Below are 22,376 nucleotides of genomic sequence, written 5' to 3' on the forward strand. Positions count from 1 at the left end.
CTTGAGGACCAAGATGGGCAGATGGGACGGGATGAAATGACAATTAGGTGGATTCTGAAGTAGTTAAATGAACAGACTCGAAGATTGGTGATGACTGGGATGATGTGTTTATCCTTATTATTCAATACTTTTATTACTGACGTAGGTAAAGGCATAGATGGAACGCTTATCAGATTTGTGGATGACAAAACCGGGAAGGAGAGCGGATATGTCGATCAGAATCAGGATACAGAGAGATCTCATTAAGTTAGACTTCTGGGCCACATTGAACATGATGAAACCAGAGAAACAAAGTCCTACACTTGGGCTCAAAACTCAATTACACAAAATAGCTGAGGAGAGGCCTGCTTGGACAATGGTTGGCTTGTAAAAAGCCCAGTAAGAATCAGCAGTTTTCCATGACAAACAACATTTTTCTTCATAGAGCAAGAAAGACCTTTAATCCTGACCCTTCATTTTGTAAGACAGGAAACTGAGGGCAAGAGTAGGGTAGGATTTGAACCCAAGTCCTCTGACTGTTCTTTTGTTCAATCCTTAGTCCTTCATCTATTTCCTGGCATGTCATTTACTTGATTTTCTCAGGTATTTTTCATACAGAGCAATGAACATTAACAATACAATCATCCGACTTTCTTTCTTTCTTTTTTTTTTTTTGGTGAGGCAGTTGGGGATAAGTGACTTGCCCAGGTTCACACAGCTAGTAAGTGTTAAGTGTCTGAGGTTGGATTTGAACTCAGGTCCTCCTGAATCCAGGGCCAGTGCTCTTTCTACTGCACCACCTAGCTGCCCCCCTTAACAATACAATCATAAGGATCTTATTGAGTTGTTTTTCAGTCATGTCCAACTCTTTGTGACCCCATTTGGGGTTTTCTTGGTAAAGATACTGGAGTGGTTTACCATTTTCTTCTCCAGCTCTTTTTATACCTGAAGAAACAGAGGCAAACAGGGTTAAGTGACTTGCTCAGGGTCACACAGACATTAATTGTCTGAGGCTTGATTTGAACTCAGGAAGATGAATCTTCCTGATGCCAGGACCAGAGTTCTATGCACTATGGTGCCACACAGACATTAATTTGCATCTTGTAATTACTTGCTTGCAACATTAACAGACTAAGGACATTAGTGAGAAAAGATGGTTCAAATGTTTCATTATTGGTTTATTAGTGCAGCACTCATTTTAGTTTACTATAATTATTAAGATTTATTGCCCATGGTTACTGCCTGTAGGATTAAGTTTGAATTCCTTAGCTTGGCATCCAATATACCCAGACAAAACACCATGTGTCAGGCACAGTGCTAAGGGCTGGGTATATCAATACAAGCAAGCAAGACAGTCCTTGCTCTCAAAGAACTTATATTCTTTTTTTTTTTTTTTTTTTTTTTTAGTGAGGCAATTGGGGTTAAGTGACTTGCCTAGGGTCACACAGCTAGTAAGTGTTAAGTGTTTGAGGCTGGATTTGAACTCAGGTACTCCCGACTCCAAGGCCAGTGCTCTATCCACTGCGCCACCTAGCTGCCCCAAAGAACTTATATTCTAATAGAGGAAAGACAACTATCAAAGGGGATGCAGAAAGGGGGAAGGTGCTCCTACCTGAGAAATGGTGCCCACTCATTCTACACTATGGCAATCTCTTACTGCCAACCTATGTAAAGCTAATGTTCCAGACAAACTAGTTCATTTATTATTCCTCAGAAACATTTGCTTAGCCATTTCTCCCCACCCCATATCCTCCTGCTGAAATCCTAACTGTTCTCCAAGGCCCAGTTCAAATGCCATCATCTCCATGAAGACAGCCTAGACTATTCCAACAGGAAGCATTCTCCTTCCATCTAAATTCCTATAGTCCTTATTAGATGTACCATTCCTATTTACTATTCAGGCATAACAGCCTAGACTCAATCTGGGCATTGGTGACAGGAAACACTAGGCTGAGGATATCTCTAATATAAGATCTTCTTCTTCTTCTTCTTCTTCTTCTTCTTCTTCTTCTTCTTCTTCTTCTTCTTCTTCTTCTTCGGAGGGCAATGAGGGTTAAGTGACTTGCCTAAGGTCACAAAGCTAGTAAGTGTCAAATGTCTGAGGCCGGATTTGAACTCAGGTCTTCCTGAATCCAGGGCTGGTGCTTTATCCACTGTGCTACCTAGCTGCCCTTTCCTTTAGCTTCTTAGTCAGTTTGTGACTATTTTTAACAACAAAAAATAAGACAACAACCAAACCTTCCTGTTTTTCTTTCTCTTTTGACTCAGATAAGAAATCTTGGATTGTTTCATCATACAAATATCCCAGTAATGATAATAGCATTCATGGTGCTTTAAGCTTTACAAAATGCTTTATAAATCTCACAATATCAATCTCATATGTAAATATCTCATTTAATTGTCATAACAACCCTGGGAGAATGCTATTGTTATAGTCATTTTTTAAATTATTATGCCCATTTTGTAGATAAAGAAACTCTGGCTAAGAGAGATTAAGTGATTTGCCTAAGACCACAGAGTAGGACCTCAAGTCATACTGACCCTAAATCCAGCACCCTATCCACCATAAGACCTAACTCCTCCCAGCCAGTCCTTAGGGGAATAGATTCTTTTTTTCATTAAAAAGGGTATTAATGCATATATAGCTATTAACACTAGGCAGCAAGGACCTGGGACTCCACAGTTGGAGCTGAAGGCCACCTCAGGGGCTGTCTATTCAAATTGTGGTTGAAGAAGAACCTCAAGAATGAGTTTGTCAAGAGTGTCCCTCATCCCGCCTCTGGCCCCCCACAGAAGGGGCCTTCCTCCTCCTCTTCCTACCTCCCAGGCATGGTATTTCACCTTGGGCTTTCTCTAATTGTTAGAAAGGCTAATTTTGCTTCTGTGACTTGCTGTCAGAGAGGTCATGGACAGGGACCTGGGGGGAAGAAGAACTGGGTTCAAATCTTTCCTCTAATAGTTGAGTGTGGTCAGAGAGAGTTAGGGCAGGATAGATTTCCACCTCGATAAGACTGTCATGGGGCAGTAGGAAGCGGATCTTCTCTCTCAGAGCAGAAGAACTTCCTAGGTTCACTTTTCTAGGATGAAATTCCCAAGATAGGTCTGAAGGGGTCTTCTTCCTTCTATGGAAGTAGCATGTGGCTGGTGAGTGGGAGAACACACCCAGGACAATCAAACAGTCGAGAACCCCTCACATTTACATCACGCTTACCTCACATCAATGCTGGGGGGTACAAGTATTGGTATCTTCTCTATCTTGTAGCTGAGGGAAACAGGGCTAGAGACTGGCCTAGGTTGATGGGTTCTAGGACCCCTAGAAGGGATTCTTTTTCTCCCCCCACCCACCAGAATTATAAGTTCATCTTTGTAGGAAACTCCTTTTTTGAGTATACAATTTACTGTCCTAGAGAGTTGCCTGGGGCCATCGAAAGGCGATGTAACTGGCATAGGGTTGCACAGCCAGTTCTGGTCCAAGGCTGACCTTGAACCTATATCTTCCTGACTCTAAAGATGGCGCCATCTTCTATGCCACATTCTCGTGGGGACCTTAAGCATGACCTAACTGAACATTCTTTCTTTTTCAGACCAGGAAACTGAGGCCCAGAGAAGTTACACGATTTGTCCAAGGTCACACAGGCAGTAAATAGCAAAGCCCAAATTCATATTTAGATGCTCTGACCCCAAAGATGGACCTCATTCTCTTAAAACAAAATGTTTCTCTTTCATTGTTTTGCAGAGACTTGTGTGTCTGCTCTCCCTGCATCTTTTAGACTTCTCTGGATTCCCAGACTGGCTTCAGGGCAAGCTTAGTAAATCTAGGTAGCAGTTGGTCAGTCAGTTAACAAGCATTTGGGAAGCCCTAACTATGTGTTGAGCACTGTGCTAAGTGCTGGTGATATGAAGACAAAAGGCAAAAAATCCCGAGTCCCTGCCCTGAAAGAACCTAAACTGTAAAAGTGGAGAAACCAGGGGGCGGCTAGGTGGTGCAGTGGATAAAGCACCGGCCCTGGAGTCAGGAGTACCTGAGTTCAAATTCGGCCTCAGACACTTAACACTTACTAGCTGTGTGACCCTGGGCAAGTCACTTAACCCCAATTGCCTCACACACTCAAAAAAAAAATGGAGAAACCAGTATTGGCACCTGCCCAGAGATTTAACTGGGATGAAAGATAGGTAACCTGAGAATGGGGGTAGGGGGAAGACACTGCCCAGTGTGAGGACTTAGAGAAGTCTAAGGACTGGCCCCCCACAGCAAAGACCCTGGAGATTGTGTGAGGCTCCCGCTGGGCAGATTGCCCTTTTCTCTCACTAGAAGAAGTCTAGTAACATCATGATTTTAACTAACGCTAGGATATTAACTCCTAAATTTAGGGTATCCAATCTCTCATTGTACTGATGAGGAAAAGAAGACCAAGAAAGGTTAAGTGATTGCCCAAGGTCCCGCAGGCAGCCAGTAGCAGGAGTGAGGCTGGAAACCAGATTCTCTTTCCACCCCATCACTGACAAGAGGGTCCTCATGCCTTACACTGGACATCTGAGAAGTCTGATTACTAGAGGGTGGGGGTGAGGTGGTGACTTTTGCTTTTTTTTAAGAGAGGCAATTGGGGTTAAGTGACTTGCCCAGGGTCACACAGCTAGTAAGTGTTAAGTGTCTGAGGCCGGATTTGAACTCAGGTACTCCTGACTCCAGGGCCGGTGCTCTATCCACTGCGCCACCTAGCTGCCCCAGAGGTGGTGACTTTTGCAATGACCAGATAGATGTTTTGGGGGAGGGGTTGGAAAGAGGCCTTGAAGCCACCTTCCCTTTCCAAAGAAGCTCATGTTAAGCTGATGTTAGGTATCATCTGCTTCCTCTCCTTCATTTTACAGAAGAGAATAAGTATTTATAAAATGCCTTCTATGTTCCAGGAATTGTGCTAAGTGCTTTACATATATTTTCTCATTTGATCCTCACAACAGTATTATTATCCCCATTTGGCAGGTGAGAAAACTGAAGTAGATAGAAGTTAGGTGGCTTGTCAGGGCTTTCAGAACTAGTACATATTTGGGGTGGGATTTGAATTCAGGTTTCCCTGGCACCAGGTCTATCACCTTATCCACTGTACCATCTAGCTCCCCATAGAAGGGGACGATTCAGCCAAAATCTCAAAGAAGGTTCATTTAATTTTTGTGGAAATTGAAGTTATGTCAAGGTAAAGACAAATTGAACCAATTGCATAGACTCATAGACTATTGGATCAGGAAGGGACCTTAGAGACCGCCTTGCCCAATGCCTCATTACCAAGGAGCAAACAGAGACCTAGATTTAGGATCAGAGCAGAGACTAGAAATGCATCTTCTCACTGCCCTCCAAAGCCCTTTATTTTAAATTTTTTACATGTAAAGATAGTTTTCTTTTTCTTTTCTTTTCTTTTCTTTTTGTGGGGCAATGAGGGTTAAGTGACTTGCCCAGGGACACACAACTAGTAAGTGTGAAGTGTCTGAGGCAAGATTTGAACTCAGGTCCTCCTGAATCCAGGGCTGGTGCTTTATACACTGTGCCACCTAGCTGCCCCCTAAAGATAGTTTTCAACATTTGTTTTTATAAGATTTTGAGTTCCAAATTTTTCTCCTTCCCTCCCCCCTCTCCAAGACAGAAAGCAATCTGATATGGGTTATATATGTACAATCACATTAAACATATTTCTGCATTAGTCATGTTGTAAAATAAGAATCAGATAAAAAGGGGAAAACCTCAAAAAAAGAAAAAAATGTAGAAACAGTATGGTTCAATCTGCAGTCACATTCCACAGTTTTTTTTTCCGGATATGGAGAGCATTTTCCATCATAAGTCCTTTAGAATTGTCTTGGATCATTGCATTGCTGAGAAGAGCTAATGTTCTCCCGGTTCTGCTCACTTCACTCAGCATCAGTGCACTTAAGACTTTCCAGGTTTTTCTGAAATCTGCCTGTTCATCATTTCTTATAGCACAATAGTATTCCATTACATTCATATACCACAACTTATTCAGTTATTCCCCAATTGATGGGTATCCCCCTGATTTCCAATTCTCTGCCGCCACAAAGAGACCTGCTATAAATATTTTTGTACATGTAGGTCCTTTTCCCTTTTTTATCATCTCTTTGGGGTACAGACCTAGTAATGGTATTATTGGGTCAGAGGGTATGAACAACCCCATAGCTCTTTGGGTATAATTCCAAATTGCTCTCCAGAATGACTGGATCAGTTCACAACTCCACCAACAATGCATTAGTGTTCCAATTTTTCCACAGCTTCTCCAACACTTATTATTTTCCTTTTTTTGTCATATTAGCCAATCTAATAGGTTCCAAAGCCCTTAAAACCAAATTATTGAAATCTGATCTCACTCAGGCGCAGTTCCTGGTTTCATCATTTAGTACAAGCAACTAGACAAGTAAGGAGTCCTGTAAATCCCCCTTTCCTGTTTTTTCTGAGGAAATGCTGCCAGGCCAAGATGACTATATAAAGTCCATTTCCATATTCACTCTGGTGCCTCCCCTCAGAGGTAACCTTTCATCTACTGTGTATATATTTATCTTATCTCTAGATAGTGCTGCCTCTCTCATTACAATGGAAACTCCTGGATGGTAGGGACTGTTTTTGCTTTTCTTTGTATCATCACCATCATCAATCTCATTACAGTGCCTGGTACCTAGTAATGGCTTCACAAATGCTTGTTGATTGTCTCCCATCCCAGCTCTACCCTACCACCAGACTCCATCTCCACTTTCTTCCTTAAAGGAATATTAGTGCGATTAGTGGCACTTTACATTTTCCACTGTGGAGCAAACCCCATTGGCTCTACCCGGACCAAGACCTTTGGCTCACCTCACATCACATCCTGACTCTTTTAGCATTTATCCTGGAAGAAAATTGGAGAGTGGAGAGAGAAGAGTTATATGTTTGTTTTCAAGATGTGATATCTTCCCGCATTTCATAAAGAGAACTCATTTGAGCTCAGGTATAATCTGTAGCCATCATTTTGTTATAGAAGCCAGCCTTTGGTAACAACCAGACCTGCAGAGAAGGCTCTGAAGCAACCAGGCAACAATCGATCTGTGGCTAACCCTCTGGAGCCCGATGACAGATGTGTCGCAAGGAAGAGTTAGTGCTAGGTTGGTCGGAGTGGCTGAAAAATGCTTAATAATGGGGCACTGCCCTTCAAGTCTGAAGTGGAAAACAAACAGACCCACTGGAGGCCGTGAACATTTGTTGGGTCTGGCAACCCTCTAGTGGCCAATGTGGATAATAACAGGAGGTGAAACCGGTTCTCTTTGAGGTAGGGATTGGTTTCAGATGCAAGGTGAGAAGCTTGTCCCTAAAATGATACTGTGCAATGCTTTACAAGTTGCCTGGTCACAGCATCCCTAGGGGACAACCCATTGATGATGAATCCTAAAAGATTCTGTTGATACTGTAGACTAGTAATCTCCCACCTTGGTGTTAACAAAGATGACTGGTACAGTGACCTCATACAGCCGAGGACAGACCAACCTGTCTATTATTCATAGAATCAAATAATGTTAGATCTTGAATGGTACTTCTAGGTCATCTAGTCCTAATCCCCTGTTTGACAGATGGGGAAACTGAAGCTCAGAGAAATCGAGGAACACAGCCAAGCTTAGACAAAGAATTAGTAGAAGAGCTGAAACTGGAACCTAGTTCTGATTTCTAATCCAATGGGTTTTTTTGTTTTGTTTTTATTAATCTACATAATTCCTTTATTAGGACTGCTGAACAAAATTTTTAAACAGCCATTTATGATAAAAATTCTCAGGTTAATGAAACCAATTTAAATAGGGTCATTATGGTACAGGTAAAAAAAGAAAAGGAAAGAAATCTCATCAGAGACCTCTATTTTAGAATAAATAAGGCAGCAGACAACTATTACTCATTGGTGGCCTTCTTAAAGTATGTATGCTATCAAGTCAGCCCTCTCTGCCTTCTTCTTCTTCTTCTTCTTCTTCTTCTTCTTCTTCTTCTTCTTCTTCTTTTTGCTTGTTTGTTTTGGTGAGGCAATGGAGGTTAAGTGACTTGCCCAGGGTCACACAGCTAGTAAGTGTTAAGTGTCTGAGGCTGAATTTGAACTCAGGTCCTCCTGAATCCAGGGCCAGTGCTCTATCCACTGCACCACCCAGCTGCCTCTCTGCCTTCTTCTTAATACTGGTGAAGATCATCTTTGTTCCTGGGATGTATTTCTTGGGGTTTTCCAAGTATTCCATCAATGTATCATCTCCCCAGGTGATACCTTTGTTTTTGTTGGCATCTGTGTAAGAGAATCCAGGAGACTGACCAGTCTTGCGGCCAAAGAGGCCCCTCAGATTGGGTTCGGTCTTGTGCTTGCCCCCCTTATCAATGGTGTGGCACTGGGCACACTTCTGCACAAAGATCTTCTTGTTCTTCTAAAAGGCCCCCATGTTCAAGTCAGCTCAACCCACAGCCAGACACACTTGCTCGCTCACTCTCTGCCACCAGCCTGACCTGCGTTTCCTCTCAATCCACTGTATTTTGAACCAGGACTAATTCAGGTGAGTTTAGGGATTTTAGTTTGAGATTAGGATGCAACAAAATAGTTGTGGACCATAAAAATGAAAGAAAAAAATAAAGCACTACTTTTCTCTGCCTCCTTATTCACCTTCACAATGGTCAGCTAGATTGGAAAGGTGATCTTGAAGGACAGTGGGAATTCTGCTAAGATCTCTGACACCAACCACCCATAGGCTGGGCCTTTTATGCCTCAAGTAGCAATGAAGCCAAACCAATGATGAAACCAAGACCAGCCTCCCTCACCCAGCTTAGCTTCCTCAAAAGAGATACCATTGCTCCTAGCAAACACAAAATCATACAATTTCAAAGGTTGCCTGATTCAATTCATAGCTAAACAACATTCCCCTCTGCTAGGATATTTCTGGCAAGTGCTCTTCTAACACCTGAAATCTTCCAGAGAAGGGATGCCTGCTACCTCACAAATAACCATTGGACAAAAATGTCTTAAGTCATTGGCTTCTTGTAAACTTTTTTGTTTTTTGGTTTGTTTTTGTTTTTGGTGAGGCAATTGGGGTTAAGTGACTTGCCCAGGGTCACACAGCTAGTAAGCGTTAAGTGTCTGAGGTCAGATGTGAACTCAGATCCTACTGAATCCAGGGCCGGTGCTTTATCCACTGCACCACCTAGCTGCCCCTTCTTGTAAACTTTTAAAGTACTTAGCATGCTGATTTTTTTGTCCAGCAAATTCACTTGACTTCAAGTATGGTTGAGGTTGAGTGTCACTTTTTTCACTTAATGGTATTTTAGTTTTTCCCAATTACATGTAAAGATAGTTTTCAACATTCAGTTTTCTTTTTTTCTTTTTTTTTGCGGGGCAGTTGGGGTTAAGTGACTTGCCCAGGGTCACACAACTAGTAAGTGTTAAGTGTCTGAGACTGGATTTGAACTCAGGTCCTCCTGAATCCAGGGCCAGTGCTTTATCCAGTGTACCACCTAGCTGCCCCTCAACATTCATTTTTGTAATGTTTTGAGTTCCAAATTTTTCTCCCTCCTTTCCTTCCCTCCCCTTTCCCCAAGACAGCAAGAAATCTGATATAGGCTATACAGTATAATCATGTTAAACATATTTCCACATTAGTCATGTTGTTGTAAAAGAAAAATCAGAACAAACGGGAAAGAAAAAACAAAAAAACCCCCCAAAAAGTGAAAATAGTATGCCTCCATCTACATTCAGATTTCATAATCCTTTCTCTGGATGTGGAGAGCATTTTCCATCATGAGTCTTTTGGAATTGTCTTGGATCATTGTATTGCTGAGAAGAGCTAAGTCTATCACAGTTGATCATCACACAATGTTGCTGTTACTGTGTGCAATGTTCTCCTGGTTCTGCTCACTCAGAATCAGTCCACTTAAGACTTTCTAGGTTTTTCTGAAATCTGCTTGCTCATAATTTCTTATAGCACAATAGTATTCCATTACCACAACTTGCTCAGCCATTACCCAATTGATATGCATCCCCTCAATTTCCAATTCCTTGCCACCGCAAAAAGAACAGCTATAAATATTTTTGTACCCGTGATTCCTTTTCTCCTTCTTATGATCTCTTTGGGATACAGACCTAGTAGCAGCATTTTTACACAGTTGCCAGCTTGTTAAAAAATTGGTGGGGGGATGCTAGATTTGCCGTTGCTTTCAGCTTTAGCCTTTCTCCTAATTTGGTATTAATCTTGACCATTGTTCTAACTAAACAATGGTTTGATTATGAACAGGCTGATTCTAAAATGACTCCTTGATTGGTGACCAGGCATTTTCTGTCTGTTAAATTATAGTCAGATTCTCATTTTGTGTGATATTGTTCAGAACTAATCATGTCTAAGATTATCTGCATCTTTTATTTTTTAAAGAAAGTATCATAATATACATGTGGGACTTTTGAATACTCCATGAAAATTTGGTTCTCTTTCATTTTTTGTTTCCCAAACCACATTTTTCCAAAGTTTCTGTTTTGCTTTTCTCACCTTTCCATTAAAATAGCTGATTATCAAGATCTGTATTGACTTAGTTTAGAGGATTTTGTAAAGTTCTTCATACTCAAACTACTCAAATGGATTTGGGTTATCACGTATAAGGAAGTAGTCCCTGCTAATGATGCAAATTGCAACCTCTCCAACCAATTTGCTGGTGGTCTTCCTCATTTTCTCTTAACAACATTAGGGGACAAATGGAATATTCTTGGGGACAAATGGAGGTCATCTGTCCTCATTCTCACCATGAGATCAACCTATCTTTCTTTATCATATAATTCCTTGATGAAATCTTGTTTTTTAGTTCCTTTTTGGTTGTATATTGCATCCTATTTATATCTGCAAGGTGCTTCTGCATTACTTTCTATGTGACATTCATTTTTAATTTTTTGGTCAATGTCTTGCTGCCATACAGCAATCATACTTGATATGAAAAGATAGGCTTTTGTTTTCATGGGATACATGGGGATCATTAAAGGAGCTTTATAGTTTCCCAAAGACAATCCAATCTGTTCTCTTCTTCCTGTTAAACTCCAGGCTCAACTCATTGTCTAGCTGTCAGTCCTAGGTGTACATGCTAATGGGTACACTCTTCAGGTTGTCTAACCAAAGGGATGATGTAATTTGGAAAATAGAAACTCTTCCCTCCTGGCCCCAACTCCTCTTAATTATAGTCTTTCCTCTATTATTTTCAACCTATTTATTCTGTTGTATAGTTTGTACATTTTTTTTTGGTTGTTGTCTTTGCAATTACTTTGTAAACTCCTTGAGGGCAGGGACTGTCTTTCTACTATTTTTGGTATCCAGGTACAGTGCTTGTACATAGTAGGGGGGCTTAATAAATATTTACTAACTGTTTAACTCTTTGTCCACTTGGTCTTTCCTGTATGGATGGCTAGACCAAAATCCTATGAGTAATTACACATTTCTTCCAGGAGACCATACAAAGTTCCAGGGCTCGGTGTGTCTCTCTAAATAGACACATCTGGAGAATCTCACTATATGTGGAGAATTCCCCTTCAACCTGGACTCTTGGCTGTATTTCCTCCATCATAATGGTGGACATCTTTGGGGAGCAATCTGTCTCCTTGTTCTATGCCTTGTCTGATGCTTAGCATGAGAGGATTGTTGAACAAGACTATTTCTGTTGTTATTTATCTCTTGAGGAATCTTGAATGACTTTGATGTATGGCTGGAGACATCTTATAAAAGAGCCTGTAAGGCAGCATTTGTTTATAGAATCAGATAAAAATCATTTGATCAACAATATATACAGTGGAACTTCATATTCTCTTCATCTTTCTGTTAGTTGTGGAATGGTTAAGATGTGATCCATTGTTGAATATTGCTTGTAAAAACCCAATTTCCCTCTTTAAATAGCCTCATCAAAGATGCTTTTGATCAAAACTTTCCAAAAGTAGACTACCTTATGGTGAAGTAAACATGGAAAACCTGGAAATGGAAAAAGTCCTTTGTTTTCAAAGGAGATGAAGTTTGACCCCCGCCTCCCCCGCCACACACACTAAAGGAATCACAAAATCTCAGAGTAGATAGGAACCTCAGAGGTTGTCTAGTCTAACCTGGACATGAACAGGAATATTCTTTACAACATCCTTGACAACCCAGCCTCCATCTGAAAACTTCCCCTGATGGGAAACTCACCCTCTCCAATTCCACCCATTCCACTTTTGAATAACCCTAATTGTTAGGAATTTCCCCCCTGCCAATCTTCAACTTTTACCCATTAGTCATAATTCTACCTAAGGAGAACAAATCTAACTCCTTTTCCACATGCCAACTCACTTGGCACCTATCTGGGAATAGCTCTCATGTCTTAGCTTCTTTAGGCTTAACAGTCCAAGTTCTTGTAATTGATCTTTGTGAGACACAGACTCTAGTTATCTCATCACTCCAGCTGTCCTCTTTTGGGTGTGCTTAGGTTCTTCCTAAATGGTGGCACTCAGAACTGAATATAATACTCCATTTCTAGTTTGATCATGACAGAGCACAGTGGGATGCTTACCTCCTTTGTTCTGGACTTTATATCTTCTAATGTAAAGCTTTATAAACTGGGGGGGGGTCATGTAACTGAATGTGGGGGTTGTGAAAGATTTGGCAACAGTAAAAGATTATATGTACCTATTTTATATACCTATATCCCCCAGGATGCGTCAAAATTTCTCTGGCAAAAAAGGGTTGTGAGTGGAAATAGTTTAAGAAACTCTGTCCTAATGTATCTGAAATCCAGCTAGTGTTTTTTTCCTTCTTAGCTGCCATGTTTTCCTGTTGACACTTACTGAGTTCATCTTCATTTCATCACAACTAAATGACTATTGCAAAATATCACTTAGGGAGTAGTTTAAATATCATCCAGGTACATAATTACCAACTCTTCTGTTGAACAAGTCTTGGAATACATATTCATGGATTGCTGAGAGATGGCACACACATTTAGTAGCCCCAGGGGACATACCATATACCCAAATTACTTGTAATAGACTTGAAATGCAGTTAAAAATTTTTTTTCCTTAGGGGAAATATTTGTCGAATGATATCCCCTCCCTGCCATTTTACAGATGAGGAAAGTAAGTGATAGGCAACCAGAATCAGGATACGAACCTGGGTTCTCTAATCCTATATACCAGGTTGTTTTCTCATTGGTGATGGGGTGAAGAACTGTCCTAGTGAGGAGGTGCCCATTCAATTGATAAACCATCTGCTAAACCTCTACTGTATGCCAGACACTGGGGAAGGAAAGACAAAAATGAAACTGCCATAGGAATCATGGATCTAGAGCTCGAAGGACATTCTAGTCCAAACCCCTCATTTTACAGATAAGGAAACTGAGGTACAGAGAGATCAATAGATATCATTTAATAACAGTCGTTTGATTTAATGTGCGCAAAGCTCTTTACACATGTGTTAGGTGCTGTTATTAGCCCTATTTTACAGATAAAGAAACTGATGCTGATAGGGATTAAGTGACTTGTCCAGGGGCACCTAGCTAGTAAGTATCTGAGGCAACATTCAATTAAATTTAATTCGATAAATATTTATTAAGTGCCTACTAAGTGCCAAGCACTGTGCTAAGTGCTAGGAATACAAAAGAAGCAAAAGATAGTCCCTCCCCTCCCTAGGAGCTTCCAATAATCCATTTGAACTCGGGTCTTCCTGATTCCAAATCCAGTGTGCCACCTAGCTACCCCTAAATGAGGTTAGTTGTAAATGAAGTTTAAATGCTCTGGTCCAGGCTGCCAAGGTAGTGAACCCCACTACCTTGGATTTGAACCCAAATACTCCTACTCTAGAACCAATGTTCTTTCTTCTAGTTCATCCTGCCTCCCATCTCAAAAGAGTCTGGTAGCCGGGTATAGTATAGATCAGCCAATAGAATCTCAAACATTTTGAGTCAGTCAGAAAACTGAATTAGTGACTTAGTGAATACAAAGTAACTTTGGAAGTTGTGTGTGTGGAGAGATAGTATCAGGAAAGGCCTTACATAGGAGACAAAATCTGAGCTAAGCCTTGAACTGAGACAAAGATTCCAAGAGGGGAAGGAGAGAACATTACAGGCAAGGGGAAAAGTCACTTAGTTGATACTGTGTGAGAGGGACATATGGATATGACCCTCCACTGAGATGGAAAGTGCCCCCCCTTCGGCCTAGTGATCTGATCTCAAAGTCTTAAAGCCCCTTAAAGCCCCCTATTTCTCTCTCTCTGTCCTCTCTCTAGAGAGAGGCAATAATGGGAAGCTACTATCCCCCTTTCTAAATATAGGCATATCAACTTAAAAATTGCTTCATAGGGTCTGCACCGAGACATTATGTAGATATGATAAATTGTTGCTGAAACATGAAATTTTGCAAAATAACCTATGGCTGAACCCCTGAGGTTGGGGCACTCTGACCCGGGAGAGAGACTTATCGCTGAACATCCCAGGAGAAAGATTTATTGCTGAACCCAATTACCGCATTTTGCTCAAATTAGATGTCTGTAAAAAGTATAAAAACTGCTTGATTTCTAATCCTGGTGTGTCACACCTCCTGGTTGTCCCAGTGAGTGTGGTACACCTTTCTTTTGAAAGAAATAAAATCAATGCTTCGGCCTCCTTTCTCCTTGAGTCTCTATTACAGGGGTCAGTGGGTGTACTTCCCATCCCACTCATGTGGAAGAATTAAGACATTGTCTGGGAAAGCTTATTTGACACTCTCAGATCTGGTCATCCAGGAGTTCAAGTGATGGGACAGAAGTATTGAGAGAGAGCTGGGCCCCTCACCATGGAGTCTGTTTATTTTCCCTCTTTATGTGATCTCTCCTGCCCCTGAATAGGGCAGTTTGACGGGAACCTAGAATCTCCTTCTTCCTTCTACTGAGGCCATTTTAAAGATGGTGTTTACCCTTACTGTGGAGACTTTGATATTTTAGGGAGGACAGAGTCAAGAGGTCAACTTGAATGAAGACCATGAGTTGCTTGAGAATCAGTCAATTCAATCCTACAAACAATTCAGCTTGGTCTATTGAGCACCTACTTACCCTACGAGCAAAAGCACTCTCATGGGCCCCTGGGGACACAAAGACAACAAGTAAAATAATCCCTACCCTCAAGGAGTTTACATTCTGCTGAAGAAAAATACTGCTTCCACTCCAGTCATTGTCCTCTACTACAGATCCAAAGTTGTGTGGTCTGCCCCTAGAATCCCCTTGGATTCTGATAGGTGAGATTTTTGCCTTGTCTCACAGAGCCAGGTTTCTACCTTACTTCCCATCCATTTCCAGGCCATGCTACCCTAGGCCCAGATTTCCAGTTCTCTTTTATGGATTGTCTTCCTTCATTAGACTGTAAGCCCTTTGAAGGCAAGGATTGGTTTGCTTGCTTGTTTTTATTTGCATGTCAACACTTAGTAAGCACTTAAAGTATATTTTATCATCTTTGCTCACACATGTGTAGTTACAACATATGTAAATTATACTTAAATTATAGGTAAATTAATTAAATTTCAATAATTCAGAATTTTATTAAATTAAAACAATTAAATTATATTTAAATAAATTCAAATTAATTTCAGGGGTGGGGGTGGGTGGGAAGCACTAATGGGGGTGGGGATTGGGAAAAGCCTCTTTGAGGGGAACTAGGGATTTCAAGAAATGAGGTGAAGGAGAGGTCCCTGGCATTGAAGGGCAGCCTTACAAAGACCCTGAGGCAGGAGATGGGACATCATGTACAAGAATGTCATCAAGGCTGGTCCTGTTTTGTGGTCTAAAAATTTGTAAGCACATGTTTCAGCCCTAACTTTGCATCAGCTCCATGGTGCACTTCTTGACTTTCTACAGCAGGGGGTGCACCACAGCCATAAATGGCAGCCTGCCCAGCTAGGTGCTGGAAGTGAAGTTAGGAAGCTGGACCAAACAATGCTTTGGCCCCTAAATCCGGTCAAGTCCTCCCGTGGGGTCAGAAAATTTCTCAGGTGTTGGGGGAGGGGTCTCTCAAGCTGATTGAGGGATAGGAAGTGTGCTCCAGCTGTTGGCAAGGCTAGTGAATTTTGCTTAGGCAGGTATTTTTCCAAATGTGGACCCTTTGGGTCTGCAGCTGAGTGCTTGCTTACCTTGCCACCCTCCTCTGGGACAGATCAGGAAAGGGGCTGGGGGGAACAGCAGTCTTCAGATTGAACAATGTTGTGTGCCGGTTGGGACAACCAATTCCTGCCCATTCTGTGAGCCTGAAGCAGGGGTTTGGGTGGAGGATGAGGTTGATGGAAATTAAACAGGTCAGTTTCTTTCATTTTTTTTTTTGTCGGGGCAATGGGGGTTAAGTAACTTGCCCAGGGTCACACAGCTAGTAAGTGTCAAGTATTTGAACTCAGGTACTCCTGAATCCAGGGCCAGTGCTTTAACCACTGTGCCAACCAGCTGCCCCTGAACAGGTCAGTTTCAAAGCCAGTCAATTACCAGGGAGATTCACTCAGGATGGGCCATTGAAAATGCAAATCTAGAAATGGTCATCTGGGGACTGGAGGGAGAATCTAGAACAGGGGGTCTTAACCCTTTATGTGTCATGGACCCCTTTTTTAGCCTAGTGAAGCCTATGGACTCGTGCTCAGAATATTATTTTAATTTTATATTATATTATCATAATATAATATGATCAATTTATTTTTATAAAATGTATTATTTTTCAACATAGATTTTTTTTGAGTTTTGAATTCTGTCCCTCCTTTCCAGTCCTCCCCCACCCACTGTAAAGGCAAGAAATGTGATATCAATTATATATGTGAAATCATGCAAAACATTTCCATATTAGCAATGTGGCAAAAAAGGCAAAAAAAAGAAAATGGAAAAAAAAATGTGCTTTGATTTACATCCAGCCTCCATCAGTTCTCTCTCTGGAGGTGGATAGCATTTCTCATCTTAAGTCCTTCAGAATTGTCTTAGATCATCATATTGATTAGAATAGCTAAGTCATTTATAGTTGATTATTTTTATGATACTGCTATTACTGTGTACAGAATAATGTTTTTAAATAATTGGAAATGGAACATTTCAGTCACAGGTTAGTGAAAATATAAGTGTAATTGTTTTTCCCATCTAAGTTCATAAAATCTCTGAGATGACTCTGTGGATCTTTTGCGGTATGGGACCCCAGAATGGTTGGATCACTTCACAGCTCCACCAGTCAGCATCAGTTCATGTAAGTCCTTCCAGGTTTCTTTGAAATTTGGAGGAATCAGTGACAAGGAGGAACATGGTGTGGAAATTTGTTCGGGTCTTCAGTAACTGTTCACTCACGATGAATGACATGTGATTTGTTCTTAGAGGTTTAAGTCAAAAACGCTTACCCAGACTTCTGGGAATATCCTTCTGGTCTCAGCCACAAAAATGGGGTCTTTAACAAGGAAGGAGCTTTTGGTTCCCTGCTTTTTAAAATCACCCAATCAATCTATTTTCTAGAATGACATCCCTGCATGGGCACAGAGCGTAGTACAGTAGAAAGAGCACTGGCTTAGGAGTAGGAGGATCTGGGTTCAAATTGTCCTTCTTACACTACCTATGGGAACTTGAGCAAAACCTTCCTGGACCTCTGTTTCTTCCTGTGTAAAATGAAGAGTTTGGATTACATAGCTTCTGAAGTCTTTTCCCATCAAGAGGGCTGGATTTGAACCCAGAGGACTCTGTGATTTTGGGTAAGTTGCTTAACATTTCTAGACCTTTTTATTTTTATTTTTTTATTTTTTGCTGAGGCAATTGGGGTTAAGTGACTTGCCCAGGGTCACACAGCTATTAAGTGTTAAGTGTCTGAGGCCAGATTTGAACTCAGGTACTCCTGAATCCAGGGCCAGTGCTCTATCCACTGTGCCATCTAGCTGCCCCATTTTTATTTTTTAAATTTATTTTTTATTCAAAAAATTGTTTTTTCATTTTATTATTTTCCAGTTACATATCACATATAAGGATAGTTTTCAACCTTTGTTTTCACTGGATTTTTTAGTTCAAAAATTCTCCCCCCGCTTCCCTTCTTCTTCCCCAAGACAGAAAGCAGTCTGATATAGGTTGTATATGTACAATCACATTAAACATATTTCTACATTAGTCATCTTGTGAAAGAAGAATCAGAACACAAAGGAAAAACCTCAAACAAGAAGGAAAAAACAGTCCAAAAGTAGAAACAGTCTGGTTCAATCTGCATTCATAATTCATAGTTCTTTTTTCTGGATGTTGAGAACATTTTCTATCATGAGTTCGTCAAAACTGTTTTGGTTTCATTCATTTTGGTTTCATTGCTGAGAAGAGCCCAGTCTATCCCCATTGTTCATCACACAATGTTGCTGTTACTTTGTACAGTGTTCTCCTGGTCCTGCTCCTCTCAGTCAGCATCAGTTCATGTAAGTTCTTCCAGGTTTCTTTGAAATCCACTTGCTTGTAATTTCTTACAGTACAATAGTATTCCATTACATTCATATACCATAACTTGTTTAGCCACTCCCCAGTTGATGGGCATCCCCTCAATTTCCAGTTCTTTGCCACCACAAAGAGAACTGCTATAAATATATTTGTACATGTGGGTCCTTTTCCCTTTTCTATGGTTTCTTTGGGATATGGAACTAGCAGTGGTACCACTGGGTCAAAGGGTATGAACAGTCCCATAGCCCTTTGGGCATAGTTCCAAATTGCTCTCCAGAATGGTTGGATCACTTCACAGCTCCACCAACAATGCATTAGTGTTCTAATTTTTCCATAGCTTCTCTAACATTTATTATTTTCCTTTTTTGTCATATTAGTCAATCTGATAGGTACCTCAGAGTTGTTTTAATCTGCATTTCTCTGATCAATAGTGATTTAGAGGATTTTTTCATATGGCAATAGATAGCTTTGACTTCTTCATCAGAAAACTGCCTGTTCATATCCTTTGACCATTTCTCAATTGGGGAATTACTTACATTCTTATAAATTTGATTTAGTTCCTGATAAATTTTAGAGATGAGGCTTTATCAGAAATGCTGCCTGTAAAAATTGTTTCCCAGTTTTCTTCCTCCCTTCTAATTTTGGTTGCATTGCTTCTGTTTGTACGAAAGCTTTTTAATTTAATGTAATCAAAGTCTTCCATCTTGCATTTCATAATATTCTCTATCTCTTGTTTGGACATAAATTGTTTTCTTCTCCATAGATCTGAGAGGTAAACTATTCCTTCCTCTTCTAATTTATCTATGGTATCACCCTTTATGTCTAAATCTTGAACCCATTTTGACCTTATTTTTGTATAAGGTATAAGATGTTGGTCTATTCCTAGTTTCTGCCATACTATCCTCCAGTTTTCCCAGCAGTTTTTTTTCAAATACTGAGTTCCTATTCCAGAAGCTGGAGTCTTTGGGTTTATCAAACCATAGATCACTATAGACATTTACAACTGTGTTTCCTGTACCTAGCCTATTCCATTGATCCACCACTCTATTTCTTAGCCAGTACCAAATAGTTTTGATGACTGCTGCTTTATAGTATAGCTTCAAATTTGGTATGGATAGCCCACCTTCCTGTGTATCTTTTCATTAGTTCCCTTGATATTCTTGACTTTTTGTTTTTCCAGATGAATTTTGTTATTATTTTTTCTTTCTTTTTTTTTTGGTGAGGCAATTGGGGTTAAGTGACTTGCCCAGGGTCACACAGCTAGTAAGTGTCAAGGGTCTGAGGACGGATTTGAACTCAGGTCCTCCTGAATCCAGGGTCGGTGCTCTATCCACCGCACCACCTAGCTGCCCCTTTTCCTAACCTCTATAAAATAATTTTTAGGTAGTCTGATTGGTATGGCACTGAATAGGTAAATTAATTTAGGTAGAATTGTCATTTTTATTATACTAGCTTGGCCTATCCATGAGCAATTAATATTTTTCCAGTTACATAGATCTGATTTTATTTGTTTGAAAAGCATTTTGTAATTGTGTTCATAGAGTTCCTGGGTTTGTCTTGGCAAGTAGACTCCCAAGTATTTTATATTGTCTACCTTTACTTTAAATGGAATTTCTCTTTCTATCTCTTGCTGCTGGACTTTCTTGGTCATGTATAGAAATGCTGATGATTTATGTGGGTTTATTTTATATCCTGAAACTTTGCTAAAGTTGTTAATTGTTTCAAATAATTTTTTAGTTGATTCTCTAGGATTCTCCAAGTATACCATCATATCATCTGCAAAGAGTGATAGTTTTGTTTCCTCCTTGCCTATTCTAATTCCTTTAATTCCTTTTTCTTCTCTTTTTGCTAAAGCTAACATTTCTAGTACAATATTAAATAATAGAGGTGATAATGGACATCCCTGTTTCACCCCTGATCTTATTGGGAAGGCCTCTAACTTATCCCCATTATATATAATGCTTGCTGATGGTTTTAGGTAGATACTGCTTATTATTTTAAGGAAAGCTCCACCTATTGCTATGCTCTCTGGTGTTTTTATTAGGAATGGGTGCTGTATTTTGTCAATAGCTTTCTCTGCATCTATAGAGATAATCATGATTTTAGTTAGTTTTCTTATTGATGTGGTTGATTATGTTGATAGTTTTCCTAATGCTGAACCAGCCCTGTATTACTGGTATAAATCCCACCTGGTCATAGTGTATTGTCCTGGTGATCACTTGCTGTAATCTCCTTTCTAGTATCTTATTTAAGATTTTTGCATCAATATTTATTAGGGAAATTGAAGAGGAAGGTTTTAAGGTTTCCAAAGCACTTTCCTCACCACAACCTTGTGAGGTAAGTAATGCAAACATTATTAGTATTTCCACTTTAGAGATGGCAGCCCTAAAGGGATAGAGATTGAATAATTTTCCCTGGGACACACAACTAGTACATATTGAAGCTTCCACTTAAACCCAGGTCTTACCTATTTCCAAACCCAGTGCTCTTTCTACTAGAGGCAGCACGGTGTGGTAGATAGGAAGGGGGACCAAGAGTCAGAAAGATCTAGTTTCACAGACATAAGCTGTGTGACAATTTGTTGAGCAAGTCACAAGCTGAGCCTCAGTTTCCCTAGCTGTAAAGGTATATAATAACCTTTTGTATATCCCTCACAAATGAAATAATGTACATATGATAGCTTGCAAACATTAAAGAACTGTATAGACGTCTTTTATTGTACCCTATCTTAAAGTATTATGTAGAAATATGTTATGCTCATTGTAAGCCTGTAACAGCCCCAATAAGATGGAGGCAAAAGAGTGGTAGGTAGAAGTGCTCTTCCCATCTCCATTTATCCTTCTCAACCTCTCTGCATCCAAACAAAGGGCATGATCAAGAAATTTCAATAATTCTACAAACATTCCCCAATCATCCGCCACCCAGGGTGACAATTTCTCTGCATTTCATCCCTAATTGGCCCCATCTCAAAGCTAGCATTGAATTATGATGGTGGTGAACATCCTCCCTAAAATGGTCTACTTTCACCCTTGATCCCAGCCTACTACAGGAGTGGCCACCCACCTATTACTTTAAAAAATATTGCATGCCAATGGATCCCCACCTCACATTTAGAACATTTCATCCCAGCTCATTTCTAATTTTTAGACTACTCATTGAACCATTCTGCCAGACAAAATATACCTACGGTGGGAATTTATTTTGATTTGGGGACCCTGCCTTTGGGCTGAAATTAAAAAGCCTTAGGCCCTCAGGGGTTTTTTCTGTGTAAGAGGGGCTAGGGCCCCTCCCCCTCCATTTCAGCTGCAAGGAGGCCTCTGAGCCAGGCTAAACTGCGCAGATGAAAACCCTGACTAACGGGTGTGGCACAGTGTGGCCCCATTCACACAGTGGAAAGGCCCACAAAAACCCTCAGGGCTGCTGGGGTTTGCTTTGCCTAGCCCCAGCTGCAGCTCACAAAGCACGGGGCTCAGCCAGCCCTGGGGGCAGTGAGCCCAGGTTTCACCTGGGAGAGCAGGTTAATAAAAAGGGGGCTGACAAGAGGGGGGGGGGAGATGGTACGGTGGATGGAGAAATCGAGAAATGGCTAGGATACAGAAACACTAGTGTCCCACAGTGTAAAATTCTACAGAGTGAATCAGGTCAGGAGGGATGAGAAATTCTCAAGAGCGAAATTCTGAATGCACCAAAGTTAACAGATCTGATGAAGAATAAAAGGGGAGTTGCCTCAAGATAATTGTGAGCTCACAGAGGGGAATGGTCTCAGTCAGAATGTGGAAGCAGAAGCCCAGATGCAATGAGTTGACTAGAGGTTGAGTAGTAAAGAAAGGAAGTCAGCCGACACATGCAAAATTTTCGGAATATTTAATGGAGAAGGTGAGGAGAGAGATGGAACCAAATGTACATGGTCTAAAGGGGACAAACCTGAGCATGTTGGAATATGGAAAGGGACAAATTTGGGAGTGGAC

General features: G+C 40.6%; 1 pseudogene; it reads right to left on the bottom strand.

Moving 5' to 3' along the window:
• Positions 1-7,888: 7,888 nt before the first annotated feature.
• On the bottom strand, positions 7,889-12,764 carry LOC122742159 (annotated as a pseudogene).
• Between the last annotated feature and the right edge of the window lie 9,612 nt (positions 12,765-22,376).

Source organism: Dromiciops gliroides, chromosome 2 (assembly GCF_019393635.1).
Source record: "Dromiciops gliroides isolate mDroGli1 chromosome 2, mDroGli1.pri, whole genome shotgun sequence".
NCBI lineage: Eukaryota > Metazoa > Chordata > Mammalia > Microbiotheria > Microbiotheriidae > Dromiciops > Dromiciops gliroides.